Source organism: Ictidomys tridecemlineatus, chromosome 13 (genome assembly GCF_052094955.1).
Source record: "Ictidomys tridecemlineatus isolate mIctTri1 chromosome 13, mIctTri1.hap1, whole genome shotgun sequence".
Lineage (NCBI taxonomy): Eukaryota > Metazoa > Chordata > Mammalia > Rodentia > Sciuridae > Ictidomys > Ictidomys tridecemlineatus.
This window is the reverse complement of record NC_135489.1, coordinates 76,968,773-76,983,464: the sequence shown is the minus strand read 5'-3', so window position 1 is coordinate 76,983,464 and position 14,692 is coordinate 76,968,773. Positions and strand designations below refer to the sequence as shown.

The following is a 14,692-nucleotide window of genomic DNA, read 5'->3' as shown; positions in this document are numbered from 1 at the left end:
CCAAAGCTTGGGACAGTAAGCACTAGTTAGTGATGAATTGAAATTCTCACAGGTGTTTACAATAGTCAGAAGAAGCACATTTAGTGTAGGGTGCAGGGCACCTTGAGGGTGGCCAGGGTGTCTCTCTAAGGGGTTGGCATTGACCTTGAGAACTAAATAGTAGGAAAGAGGCAGGATGGGAAAAATGAGAAGAGAAGTACTTGGAAGGCAGAGCATGTGTGGCCCCCTGATGAAGAGGATGGTTTGCATCCTCAAGGGGGTGATTGGAGGCCGAGAAGCGAGCAGCGAGCAGCTTGGATATGGAGGGGAGAAGGGCCAGAGGGGAGCCTGGAGGGGAGACAGGGCCACATTATTTCAGCCTATACAGGCCACATAAGATGTGTGCAAGGCATCAGAGGCACCTTACTCTTTCTTGTACACCCAACCTGGAGGCATTCAAGCGCAGTCATGAGTGTGCAGGACCCAGACACATAACCACACATGAAAACGAGTACCTGCACAAAAGCCACAGATGTGCCCTTCCCTTAAACACCTCGCCATCTGCGCTGAGACACACTGCACACACAAACGCACACATCTGCGTATGTACATGCCCATTCACATTCACACAAAGGCACAATTCACTTCCTCATGCCCAAGCATGCTATTTCATAAACACACGTGTTGATACACACATGCTCACATGCCTCTCACACATAGGTACTCTCATTCGCACATGTACAGCCCACAACAGGCCCAGCTCAGATGAGCCACAGATAAACTTCTCTGCTGGTTGGTTATCATCTTTCATTGGAACTGACACGTTGATAGCCCCAGTTTTTCTAGGAAGTGACCTTCACGCTGGCTATTGATTTCCAGTGGCTATCAGGCACCTGCCACCGGAGTGACAAGCCCAGTCAGAGGTCAGCCCTTAAATAAAGCTTTTGGATTACTAAGCGCCAGCCACTCCAATGAAAATGGAAATTGGCAGCCCTGGCTGCCTTTTATGGGGTGTGCTCCCGCTGGTGGTTTTCAGTCCTGTGTGACCCTCCTGTTCCTGCACCACAGGTCTGCGGTGCTGTAGATGCCCACAGGTGTCTGTTGTGCATGGAAGCTGGCCTGCAGGCTGTGGCGGAGTTGCCAGGGTCTGAAGCCTCCTGCATTATGCTTTCTAGCGATGCAGGGGCTGTCCCTCCAACCCGGCCATTCTCATAACAGACAATTGCCGCAGGTGCAGATGAGTCACTTCAAGGTCTCTGGCTAGGGGTATCCATTCTCTGGGCCTCATATTCCCCTGTCCCTGCCCCATCCACACACACTAAATGTCCCCTTTTGCAAGGCCGTGGTCCCGATGAGAGAACTGGAGGCAGTGGACATGTGCTGGCTTGTGTACAACCCATGCAGGAAGAGGGTGCGGCTGGGATCCGTGTTCTCACACATTACAGTTACTAACCACAGGGCACCACTTAATTAAATCACATGCTGATTTGATGACCCAGGCAGTCCCCCAAAGTTTGGCAGTATATTGGGGTCATACGGCAAGCAGAGGCCTGAGCTTGGAAGGGGCTGAAAACTTTTTGACTCTCAAAAGTTTCGCCTTTGTCTCTCCTGCCAGATGGTGTTCACCCTGCCTCACCTGGTCTTCATGCCCTGTGATAGCCTCACAGCCAAATAAACTAGGATAAACAGAAGTTGAAGACATCTACAAGTTGGCAAAGGAAGTGATCTGTTCAAGGAGCAAGCATTTCTGGTAAACCCTGAAACTCAGATAAACTGCCATGTTAAGGGAGGAGCCCAGGTAATCTGGTGGGTCCATAAACCAGGCCCTTAGTCACAACTCACACCCAGAGCAAGACCTACTGCTAGACGGCAAGTGGGGCATGCGATTCAGAGAAGGGGATTGAGAAGAGCTCAAGGTCACACAATTTATGTGTGGGTGGACCATTTTGCTGGCTTATATATGACCTAGGATTTCATTCAGAAACCACAAAACACATCTGGAGATAGGCAGTCTTGGGTTGGGCTTATTTTGTAAAACACCACAAAAGACCTTGGGAAATGTGTCATTTGTTTCCGGAGAGGATCTGGGGTGACATAATCAAAGTCATATGTGTAATTGTTAAAATAGCAACCATTTGACCATATTTCTAGTCTTTTTAAATTCAAATAATTCTCTTTCACAGTGATGGATTCTTCAGGCTTGCATAGGCTGGGAAACACCCAACTTAAAGAGCTCCACACCAACCTGGTAAAGTAACTTAAGTGTCACAGAATAGCATTGCTTTGGGTTTCTCGGCCCAGGATCTTTGTACAATGAAAGCATCCTGTGGAGGGGCACTAAGTTCTCCCACCACCCTGGGTCCTATGGATAAGATGATATGGTGGAGTGCAGAGGTTGCTGGAGGGCACTAGGTAGGTTACTGAGATTAAAACAACAACAACAAATCAGGCATGGGGTCAGTAGAAACAATAGGACGACATAATCTAAACACCCTTTGCATCAGACCAAGAGTGCAATCAGGAAACACTCAGGACCAACCAGCTGGGCGCCCAAGTGAACCAGGACACAGAGTATCACTTTCAAGAAAACTGGATCTCAAACCCAATGCTGTCACTTCCCAGCCAAGTGGCCTTGAACAAATCACGTCCCCATTCTGAACTGCAGTTTCCCCACCGGCAAACAGGGGCCCACCATAAGATAAACAGTGCCAGGGTTTGGGCCACACGGTGTGTGTGGGCCTCCTGCCCTCTGTTTGCACTGCTCAAAAAATGGCTCTTGTTTGGGGGGCTTACAGGTCTGCCAAGGTTTACCTCCCTAGAGCCAGCCATCATTTCTCTAAGGGGGTGATTTTGTCCCTCTCTCCAGGGAACGATTCGGCCATGTGTGGAGTAATATTTTGTGGTCGCATCTGGGACAGGTGTGCCACCGGTGTGCAGAAGGTGGAAGCCAGGCTGTTCAACATCCTACAATGCACAGGACGGCCCCTGCTGCCCAGAATCATCTGCTTCAAATGGCAGTCGCGCCAGTGCTGAGAAACCTGAACTGGGCCGCCCTCTCTAAAATGTTATTTTCTAGTCTGGCTTCCCCTTGGTGGCTCAGAACAACGGCTTCTGCAAACCTTCCATTTCCCGAACACCACAAAGGCTGGGGGGCTGCAGTGGGAGCTGCTTCCTGCCTCCCCTCACCCCGAGGCCACTCAGCCAGATGGCAAAGGGTCAGTGGCAACCAAACATCTAATGACGTGTGACAAGTGTGGCCAGACAGCAGGCCCAGGCTGGGCCCCCTTCGAGGCCACTCATTGAGCAAGGGGGACTCATAAATAATAGCACAGTGACAGCCCAAGTCTTTCTCAGTGGGAGCAATGGCACTCTACCCGGCTCTCAGATCCTGGGGCAGGCTTTTATGGGACAGGGTTCCAGCAGGAGGGCCAGGCTGGGAACAGAGACAGGGCGGAGGACCCATGTATAGGGAATGTGCTGGTGAGACATCGAGGGGCTTGTCCTTGCCACATCTGTCCTGACAGTGAGTGCATTAGCTTTCTCCTGGATGGTGAATCTAATTTCTGGCCCATTGCAATTGGAGGCTCCAAGGCAATCAGCCAGCAAAGCATTGCCATGGGAGGGGAGGACGGTGCTGAACTTGACCATCATCTGAACTTGAGTCCAGAGCCCCCTCGATTTACTAAGTGCACTTGAGCCTCCATCTCCTCATCTGTTAAATGGGGGTAGTTGAGCCGCAAATATGCTAATTCATAGGAAATTATGTACCAGGCAATGCATTAATGGAAGGGATGAACATGATGGTGATAACGATTATGATTATGATTATTCAACCATTGGGGAGAGAAGAATTTATATTTGAAGATAAAGACATACCTTCTAATCCCCTAAAAATATTAATCAGTTTTTAGGTTTTTAGGCAGTTTCAAATAGGTTCTTTGTAATAATAATAGTAATAATGATTCCTATATTAAATAGCACTATCATTTTCACATTTATTTTTCTCAAGCCTCATGTGGCTTAAAATGGGACCTGTTTCCAATGATGCGTATTCTTCTAAAATAAAAGTGGAAAAAAATGAGCAGCTGGCATGCAGATCAACTCTGCTTTGTTATGTATTAGCACCTGGTTTAGATGGCAAACCCCAACAGAACCGGGGCTGGTTCCTCAAGGCACAGCATTAGGGTCCAGTTTTGTTCTTTAAAAATTGCAGACAATAATTCCTGACCTGAGCCTACGCCGTGTCAGTGAGACAGTGCTCTGGGAAGCTCCGGGGTAAGATTCCTGTGTCACTCCACAAGGGAGTCTTGGCCTTGAGATCACTGTCTTCATCACCATTATTAATTACTATTCTTCAGGATTACGACACGGCAACATCTCTGTGAATGGTGTTTGCATAACTTCTGTGAAAGTCTCTGGCTACAACTGTTGAAGACACTGACCCACTGGTCACTCCTTCTGGAATCTAGGCTGCTGTTCAGTCCCTGCCCCCTTCTTTTATTTCAGGCTGGATTCCAGAGTGGCCCCTCCTGGACCAGGCCCTTCCTGGACCAGGTCCTGTGTGTCTTCTATAGAAATAGCTCTCTTGGCCCAAGACCTCGGATGCCAGTTTACAGCCAGGAGCACATTTTTGCAGAGAGGGTTATAAATCAAAACCTGGATCCTAATGAAACCGCTGACACAACGTTAACTGTAACAGAACGTACCCAGGCACCGCTCAGAAGAAATCACAGGCACAGAGCAGCATTCGAGGCACCAGGGCACTGAGGGGGACAACCTCGGCCTCCCCTTCTTCCCTTCATCTTCTGTCCTCCTCCCTCCCACCCTGGCCCCCCTTTTTTTCTTTTCATAATTCCCATAGAATCTCTGCTGCCTTACTCTGCAGCTCTTCTGGGCTTGAACCTCTTGGCTGAGTGGCAGGGTCTCCCCGGGTGGTTCCTGAGGAAGACACCGTCTCTTGGTCTCCACAGAGGGCCACTAGGGAACAGGGCAATGGGGCAGGGCTCCACTGTCCAGGCAGCAGAGGATGTTGAAGACAAAGCCCTGGGTTCAGATAGAACCCTGTTCCAATCCTGGCTTATCACTCACTGACTATTTAACCCTGGGCAAAATAGGTACTCCCTCTAAACCTCAGCTTTTTAATCTGTGAAATGGGAAGAACAACAACCCTTGAAAGGCTGCTGAGAAGACTAAGTGAGATTGATGATGTTGAGTTAACTGTCCTAGTCCAGGCGGGTGAAAGGAACAAAGTATCAGTCAGGACCTGTGCTGCTGAGGACCTTTCTGGCTAGTTTCCAGGGGCCAGTCCCTTACCCAGGTTGGTTTTATACTGAGGCACAGAGAGTCACTCCTACATTACCATTTCAGAAAGATGAAAAGGGTTCTATCTCAAATATCTTTGCCACTGATGTCATCAAACCTTTGGCAAGTCGTCTGTTCAAAGTCTTCCCAGGCCTGTCATCATGCTAGGTGCAGATTGCACTCTCTCTGGCTCACCTCTGGAGAGGAATGCCAAGAGTCTTCAGTCCTCAACACCAGAGGCTGAGCTCAGTGTGCAGGGACTTCCACAGGCAGATCTTAAAGTTACTGAGACCCATCCAGCCGAAGTGAATCCACAAGCCACTGACCAAATGGAAGAAAACCCCACCTTCCCTAAATCTTTTCCCAGGACCACCCGGCTCATTGTCAGTTATCCTCCTTTGAACTTCTTAAGATTTTACTATTTTTATGACTTATTTGGCCCAAGACAGAGACAATACTTTCTTCAATTAGACTGTCAGCCTCTTGAGGTTGTGGAACCTGCCTGTGAGTTCTCGAAATCAGGTCCTCACTTCATCACTTTAGCCCAGTGCTGATGATCTGCGTGTCTTTCTAAGAGCAAACTTCTTTGCTGGTTCACGTTCAATGTTCACAGAAAGTTAGCTGTTGGTCTGCTCCACTTTCTGCTCACATTTCATTGTCCAAGCAAGTCACATGGTCAACAGGGCAGGAATATATCATCTTCCCACCTAAGGTAGACTCAGGGAGGGATGGCAATGATATCAATCAATAATACCACCTTTCACAGGCCCCAAATAGAATTTTGTACAAAGCTGTGGCTCCGTAAATATTTAATTGGGAAGATAAGACAAAGACAGAAATATTTGAACACATTTTCTGATGTCGTTGTTAGGTCTAAACTAGCCAACCAATTGTTAGGTCTAAACTAGCAATAAATTGAAACCAAATTGGCAATCTGTCCTGAGCATGGTTGAACCATACTAGACAGGTTTAGTTCCCTTGTGGGAATGCTACCATGGTAAGCATAATTAGACTCATACATGATCCCTCTGAAAGGCAGGTCTAGTGTCAAAGCCTGGGGTGGTATGCTGGGCGGGATGACACACGCCCGTAATCCCAGTGGTTTGGGAGCCTCAGGCAGGAGGATCGCCAGTTCAAAGCCAGCCTCAGAAACTTAGTGAGGCACTAAGCAACTCAGTGAGACCCTGTCTCCATATAAAATATAAAAAAGGCTGGGGATGTGGCTCAGTGGTTGAGTGCCCCTGGTTTCAATCTCCAGTCTCCCCCCAACCCAAAGAAAGAGTGGGGTGATGCTATAGGGAGGAAGACTTTGGCTTTATAGAAGAAAATGTCCCCAGGCCTGCTCCATGGGACAAGAAGACAGGATCTGGATGTCTTTGGGGATGCTGGGGGGTGGGGTGGGTGGAAATTCCTGAAGAAACTTGGAGCAGAAGCCCAGGATTGACTCTTAGAGGAATATACATTTCAGCTGTGGAGGCAACACTCATGGCCAAAATGAGAGGAGTCAGGTGAGACAAAATAAGACCCATGCAGTGAGTGACAGGCAGGGAGAGGAGAGGCATGGGGTTTCCTGGAGGAGCTGAGGCTGCAGCCTGGTCCTAAAGGCCAGGGTGTGCAGGGATTGAATGGGGGATTGGAGTGCAGGAATTGGGGAGCTCAGGGCAAGGGCCTGGGTTGGCGGGAAGATGCTCAAGGTGGTCCCCCCTCTCCCTCCCCTCCCTGTGGTACACAAGGTCCCTGGGGGAGGAAACACAGAATCTGCACCTGACTAAAAGGAGCTAAGTCTTCCAGACCTTTCTCCATTTCTGGTTGGCATCTTATTTTCCTGCAAACTTTTTTTTTCTCTTCCTTTTGACATTCTGGCTTTTGTTGATATAACCTCAATTTCTTGTTTCCTTTTAAAGGTTTTATTTCCCAAATGGTGGGAAGGAACTTTTTCCTGTGACACTAGGTCCTCAGCCAGGCCAGTTGTATTTCCAAATCAGGCAGGAGCTGGGGTGGCTGGGGGCGGAGGAGGCTGGGCAGAGGGCGGGAGCATCAACCACAAGGAGGGAAAGCGGCTGCAACTGATGAGGGTCCCCGAGGTGATTTGCAAATCTGCTGAAATCCTGAACAAGCTTTGATTTAACCCAAGCTTGAAATGGCTTTTATTTACTGTCTATTGTGGAATAAATGACATCTCATAAACAGGCTTTATCCATTACCCCAGAATGGAGAGCTCCGTGTTAGGGACATTTTATCCTCTTGATATCAAAGGAGATATGCTGGGGTGTGTTATTACAAATAGAAAAATCAATGCTGAGACACACACATCTGAAATTTCATTTTCGTCCAACCACATTTTCAAAGAAGAAAAAAAAAAAGAAGAAAGGCAATCGCTAATAAAAATGACTCCAGAACTGGAGGATTTACCAAGCCTGAGCAAAGAACCGGCTGGGACCCAAGCCCCGACAGTGAATAAATCTGTACCTTAGAGCCATTTCCTGTTCACCTTCCCAGACTGTTCAGCCTTGCCCCACAGCGTCTGCAGCAGAGCCTCCTGACCTGACCCTCTGACCTCCAGGGTCCCCAACCCATTCCCGCCCAAATGCCGGTCAGGCCCCCAGAAGCTGCCTTTCCTGCTGTCTCCAGTCCTTCCACCCCAACCACACACTACACTGGGCCCCAGACACATGGAAAATATCAGAAATATCCAGAGGCCTCTACCCTCTTAAAGGCAGGGACTTAGGAATCTTCTGAGTAGGGTATAAAAGTCAAGATCCCAGTCAGATGCCAAGGAAAGGCCCCCACCCTTTTCTCATGACCTTGGAGCTATTTCCACCCACCAGGCCACTTCTTTCAGAGATTGGCAGGGGACAGACATTTCTAGCAGCTTTCCATGAAATTTCTTAGAGTCACCATCCCCGAGACTCCTTCCCAGGTGTCACCTTGTGTTGCTGATTCTCTGGTTTATGGTCCTGTTTCCCATAAGGCTGCAAGCTCTATGGGGCTGGAGACAAGACCTGCTGTTGTTCTGTGCTTGGCACATAAAATGCACTTAATAGATATGCAGGCTTGTAGTAGGGTGGGGCATGACCCTGTGGCTGTGCTTGAAAGCAACCCCAGCTATCTGAAACAGTCCAGTTCTGGTCAGCAGCCTCAGCCTTGGGGCCTAAACTAGATGGAGTTTGCTGGTTCACATGGTCATTTGATTCAGGAATGGCCAACTCTTCCATTGGTCAAGGAAAATGAGCCAGTAGGCTTTGCTCAGTTTTAAGGCTTCCTACATGAAATCCTGGCTTGCCTCCTGAAAAAAAATACCCCCCAAAACCCAAAACCAAAACAAATATTGGCCAGATGGTGGATAAGAATGGACAGCCAGGCACACACGCCCACTCCTGGGGGAAAAAACACAAGACTCTGCATTTTGCAACTCACAGAGTGTCAAGAATCAGCTCATGTCGATTTCTTTAAAGATGGAGGAAGGGCCTAGGGTCACAAGCTAGGTTATTCCTAGTCTCAAAGAATATTGTGCCCATATGTGGACCAGTGTTTGAAATCCCTAAACCCCACTACTGAACCCTCTACTGTGCCTGGAAAGAATCCCGGAGCAAATTCCCAAGAAGGATCGAGCCTGACTGTCATGCAGGCTCTTCTCAAGAGGTTCTTGGAGTGGTCTTGGGTGGGGAGAGCAGAGCATACATAAGCAGTATTTTACCATCTTAAAGAAGCATGGCTTGGGGCTGGGGATACAGCTCAGTGGGTAGAGCGCTTGCTTCGCATGCACAAGGCCCTGAGTTCAATCCCCAGCACTATAAAAATAAAATAAAATAAAAAGAAGCACAGCTCTTGTTTTCTCCACTGACTTTACTCGGTTAAAGGCCACTAGTCAGAATTGGGAAAGGCTGACTCCTAAAGAGAGAATTCCCTGTGAGCTGTGTCCCATGTTCCCACAGATTTCTTCCCCCAAGTATTTCATAAAGGTTTGAGAAAACAGTCTAAGCCAGCCAATATGTGCAATTCTGCCTGGCACAGGCGACAGTATTTAAATAAGGTTTCAATAGGAAGACAGAGTCTCTTCGGACTCAGTCTGTGATGTAGTTATCAGGAGGAGAAATTTGCAGAACCCATTACCTGCCACTCCTTCCCCCAGGAAATCCCTTGTTTGTGGAATGTGAATCTCTCTGGCTTTCCCCGGCTTTTCCTCTCTGGATTGTCCTGGGTAAACATCTGCCTCGCATTGCATGTTTGTAAGAAGAAGCATTTGTGCCATTGATTGTTTGGAGGTTTCTGCAGAACATGTGTTCTCTTTCTTCTTGCCCTCTCCTCTCCACCCTGCCAGCTCCTCCTGAGTGAACAGCCCCCCATGTGGATCCTTCTGGTGGTATCCAGATCAGGGAAGAGATTCACCACCACCCACCTGCTCTGCCTTGGGATGGAGAGTTGTTCATTGCAAGGGCAGTATATCTTAATTTTATCGTTGGCATCATTATATATTCCACAAAAATTCTCAAACACCCCTCACATGCAGAATGTTGAATTAGACATGTTGAACTCTACAAGAGGCCCAACTCCTGTCTCCTGGAGCTCATGAACTTAGAGATAGTCAGCAACATTCAGCATAAAGGCTTTACCTGCATAAGGACCAGAGGACTTCGGAGAGGCAGGGAATTAGTCACTGATCTTACTTAGCCAAACCAAGCCCTCATTTTGAGACCTCAGGTAGTTCAACCGATCCATGCACCAAGTCTTTCAACTGTCTCCTCTTGGAAAAGAGTTCGGTATGCAATTTCCTTCCATTCTCACCTGTTACTTTATCCTGCCTCCTTGCATGGTTGACCCTGAGTATCAGGTGTTGAAGCCTTGGTCCCCAAAGAAGCAGTGTGATATCATCACAGTGAACCTGTTATAAACTGGAACTCAACACAATTCCTAGTAAGTTGGGAAAAAAAATTTTTGTTCATTACTCCAAATTAGATTAGAAACACAAGAAAATAAGGTTATTAAATACTTAAAATAAATTTTTAAAAATAGCAGGACACGGTGTCTTGTAATCCTAGTGATTTGGGAGGCAGAGACAGGAGGATGGCAAATCCAAAGCCAGCCTCAGCAATTAAGCAAGGCCCTAAACAATTTGGTGAGACCCAATTTGGGGATATCTCTCAGTAGTAGTGCCCCCCTGCTTTCAGTCTCTAGTATTAGAAAAAAAAAAACACAACACCAAAAAAACAATGATTACTTCTTATTAAGATTTTTTTTTCTTTTTGATACAGAAACCAAGTATGTTAGTCAGTTTTCTGTCACTGTGATGAAATACCTGAGAAAAGCAACTCAAAGGGGAATGTTTTGTTTTGGCTCACAGTTTCAGAGATTTCAGTTCATGCTTGGGTCCCTCCCTCTGGGTTTGAGGTGAAGCTGAACATCACGGGGGGATGGTGTGTTAGAGCAAAGCTGTTCACCTCATGGCAGCCAGAAAGTAGACAGAGGGGGGACCAGGGACAACATAGACCTTCCAGAGCATGCCCCAGTAACCTGCTGCCTCCAAGGGATCCCACCACCTCCTCCCAATAATGTCATCCTACTAGGAACCCATTAATGGACGAATCCATTGGTAAGGTCAGAGCCCTCGTGATGCAGTTGCTTCCCCAAACCCCAGCCTCTGAACATTGCTGCTTTGGAGGCCAAGGTTTCTTCACATGAGATTTTCAGGAACATTTCACATTTAAATTACAAGGAAGCCTGGCTTAGCTTGACTCCAAGGCCCTCAATTTCTTCATCTCCAGCCACCACTTAGACAGAAAGTGCTTCTGTCTCCCAAGAAATGACCAGAAAGCCCATGGGCAGCCAGGAAAGGCATGTGGCATGAAGAAGCAGAGACTTCTGGCCAGGGGAATGGGCCCAGGTAGCTAAGAAATGCTTCTCCACAATCTGAAAGGGCTTTCTCCTTTATCTTCAGCTTCCAGGAAGCCCAACCCACATTTCCACTGCTCTCCTGGGCTGTAAGATGGAGAAGATTCTGATTCAGATGATCTACTGGGTGACAGCAGAGCACATCGTGAATTCAGCCCAGGCTCTGACACTGCTGGGCTGGTGACCTCAGATCTGTCACTCAGCCTCTGTGTAACTGATTTCTGACAGCATTTCCATGAGTAAAGGTCAAAGACCCCACAAAGTAACTAGGGCACACTAAATGATGGCTATTTTTTTAAAAAAAATAATCTGCAGATTTCTTTTCTGGATGTATATGCCCTCTGAGTATCTCTACAGTACCTACTGGGGCCAGTGCCAGCTGAGTGGCTGGCTTTCTCGTTGTCATCTGAGGTTACACTATTGTCTTGCTGTGGAAATAGAGCCCGGCAGGTGGGAGGGAAGCGAGTTTGCAGGCAATTCAAAGGCAGCTCCAGCATTACCCATAATGCCTTCTCTATTTGATTTTAAGGAGAAACAAACAGCACAACTGGTTAGCAGGGATTAATGCTGGACAGTTGCACACAAGTGTTTGTTAGATGATTTTTGGTGCCACCTAAATTTTTAAATAATTTCTCAAAATAAAAAGTATAATTTAATAAGTGCAATGGCAATCGCTTCCAATCAGGGATAGGAGGAGATGTGGTCAGAGAGGGGAAATGGTTCTTTCAAATGCGAAGGGTATTTTTTAGTGATAAACTGGAGGGTGAAAGGTAATCATTTCACTGTTTTAAAGCTGAACTATATATTATATATATGGTGTGTGTATATGCACACAATATATTTCATTTTAAGCACCATTTTGGAATAACAAGGGAGAAACACTGCTGCTAGTTTAGTAAGTACCTCCACTCAAATAATTAAAGGTCCCACACGATACTCTGGTGGCCAGTAGAAATTTTCTAGTAGTCACAACTTACAAGGTAAAATTTATTTAAATACTGTATTTTATTTAACCTAGTATATTCAACTAATTGTTATTCCAACATGTAATCAAAATTTAAAATTTTTTATATTTTACTTTTTTGGCAGGACATCTTGGAAATCCAGTGTGTGTGTCCCAGCTGCTGCACATCCCAATGTGAACTAGCCAGTGAGCTGGGCAGGCAAACCGGGGAGCTCCGGACCCCCTTTCCTGGCAACCCCGTGGGCTGAGAGCTGCAGTTCTCCTGCTGCATCAGGCCTGAAAGATGGTCCCAAGAAAACTTCCCATCACCCCATCTTGCCTCTCCTTCCTGCTCTGGGCGAGGGACCTCAGTCACACAGAGGGGCACCCACCTCCACCACCAGGGGACCAAGGAAAAAGGACTGGGGGTAGGACTGGGGGTAGGAATTTTTCGAAATTCCAGGGCATTTAGTGCTTTCTGCAGGTGGAGAAATGGCATTTGGCTCACAGCATCCTTCGCCCTGCCCATCGGAAAAGACCTGCCCGCCAGGTTGCTTTTAAAGGAATGAGGTGTCCACCGTCTGGGGGAGAATGACAAGCAATAAGAAACAGTGCTCGTGGGATAAAGAGGCCAGCTCCATAAACCCCTAGCTGGCTCTTTGCTTCAGAGACGGCCGCATAAAACACAGCAGACAGGTAATGGGTGCCCTGGGGCCTCTCAGCCAGGCCCATGACCACCCTGGGCAGCTAGAACCCTGGCCAGGGAGCAGAAGGCAGAACTCAAATCCCACGGGAAGAGGCTGCTCCCTGGTCACGCTGACAGATCCATACCCCAGGCAGTGAAATCAAGTCCACTGGGCTGTTCTGGGCAGTCAGGAAAATATCCCCAATCAGATTTGAAATATGACATCACTCCTGGAGAAGGGCTGGGACTCCTCAGGACCCTGGGGAGTCACCGCATATGTGGGCACAGGACCCAGGCCCTGAGCAGTATCACCTCCCTGCCCAGAGCCCACCCCACTCCTGCTGTGCAAGACTTGGTGGGGGGGGGGGTGTTTGCACCAGGATCTTAGGCCTTAAATGGAAAGCACAGTAGGACCTAGGAACAAAGATGCTAACTCAGGGTTTGGAGGCACAGACACTTAATAGGACTTGCAGAACATAAACGGGATACATATGAATAGGGATACACAGATCCTATTAGAAAGAGGTCGGGTTACGTTGGCAACCACAAAGCTTTCCAGTCCACACGAGCATGAAGCTCTATTTGGAGGCTGCGAAAGATGCAATTTACCTATGGACAGTGAGGCTGGGATTTCTGTTTAAAAGTCTAAGCCAGCTGATTATTTATTGATGTCTCTCTCTCCATAGCTATCTGACTCTCACTGATTGGAAGAAGCTCCTGTGTGCCTAAAGGATCTTTTGAATTAAGTTCTCTTCAGTCATTTTCCCCTCAGGTGTTAACCAATGAGACTGTACTTTGACAAAAGTCAGCTTCCCCGCCCCCACCCTCCCCCAGATTTTATGTCATGAAATAAAATTAAGTACCAGGAAAGAAGCCATCAAACAACTGGGCCTGACATGATTATTTGGCATTTATTTTTTATTTACAGTGAGTGAGAATAATGCATTGGAAACACTCATATTTTACAGTGAATATGTCCCCAAATCCTCTGGGACACAAAGAGGCACTTCAATGAATAAGTGGAGCTCATTCCAGATGGCTCTGTCCAGGGCTCTTGCCACTGGCCCAGAAGTGGTCCTTGAAGCTGTACATTTTCCTCAACTGCCTGAAGTTAGGATGCTTCGGCCTCCTTTTCACCTTGGTTGACTCTGGTATAAAGCAGAATGAGAGTCCCTTGCTGGCTGCAGGTAGCGAAATGAGGTCCCTTCCCCTTGTAATACTCCAATTTTTATGAGCTGGAAACTTCCAAGATTGTCCTACAAATAACCTCAGCCTGAGCAGCCAGTGGACTCTGTATTTTGGCAGGAATTCCTTCACCTGTCACACCGGTTCTCGGCTCCAGCTGCCCCATCTCATTCCATTACTCAGAGGAAACAGCAGACTAATGAATCCCTTGGAAATGGTGGGCTGATGGATGGGGAGTACTTGGCAAGGCTAGTTGAGCAGGACTAGGAGCCAGCAAGGAGTTTCCCCGAGGGTCTTGGCACCCCCAGAACTGAAGGCTGGCCTGGGTGGGCCTGGCTGAACTGCCCTGTGGGAAACCCCCACCCTATGAGCCAATCCAGGCAGTCTACTCCAGCAGGGCCTCCCCAGGCAGTTTTGTGCAACACTAAGTTCATTACCTTGAATAGATTTGGGGTAACAGTTGGAGAAGTACTCATTGTGGATAGGCATGACTCAGTGGCTAGCTAGCCCTGCTAGCCCTGGACACGTTGGTAGGCCTTGGAGACTGACTAGTTCAAATGTCAGCCCCTTGGGAAGCTACTTAACTCCATGGAGCCTCAGTTTCCTCATCTAAAAAATGGGACAATGTTACCTACCTCAAGCAGCTGTGAGGATTAAAAGGAGGTGATACATGGAGCATCCATAATAGAAGCCAAGCAAAAGTTCTTCAG

The 14,692-nt window shown here is 47.6% G+C and overlaps 1 long non-coding RNA gene across 2 annotated transcripts in view; it reads left to right on the top strand.

The window, feature by feature from the left end:
- The window catches only part of LOC120885688 (uncharacterized), a 135,659-nt gene extending 121,983 nt beyond the window's left edge, over positions 1 to 13,676 (top strand). The window contains exons 3-7 of one of the 2 annotated variants that reach the window (XR_013429767.1): positions 1,595 to 1,729; positions 2,163 to 2,227; positions 9,602 to 10,194; positions 11,216 to 12,808; positions 13,484 to 13,676. This is a non-coding gene — a long non-coding RNA (uncharacterized LOC120885688). Of the gene's footprint in view, positions 1 to 1,594; positions 1,730 to 2,162; positions 2,228 to 9,601; positions 12,809 to 13,483 lie in introns of both variants that reach the window. The other variant, XR_013429766.1, reaches the window with a different exon arrangement.
- Positions 13,677 to 14,692: the final 1,016 nt, after the last annotated feature.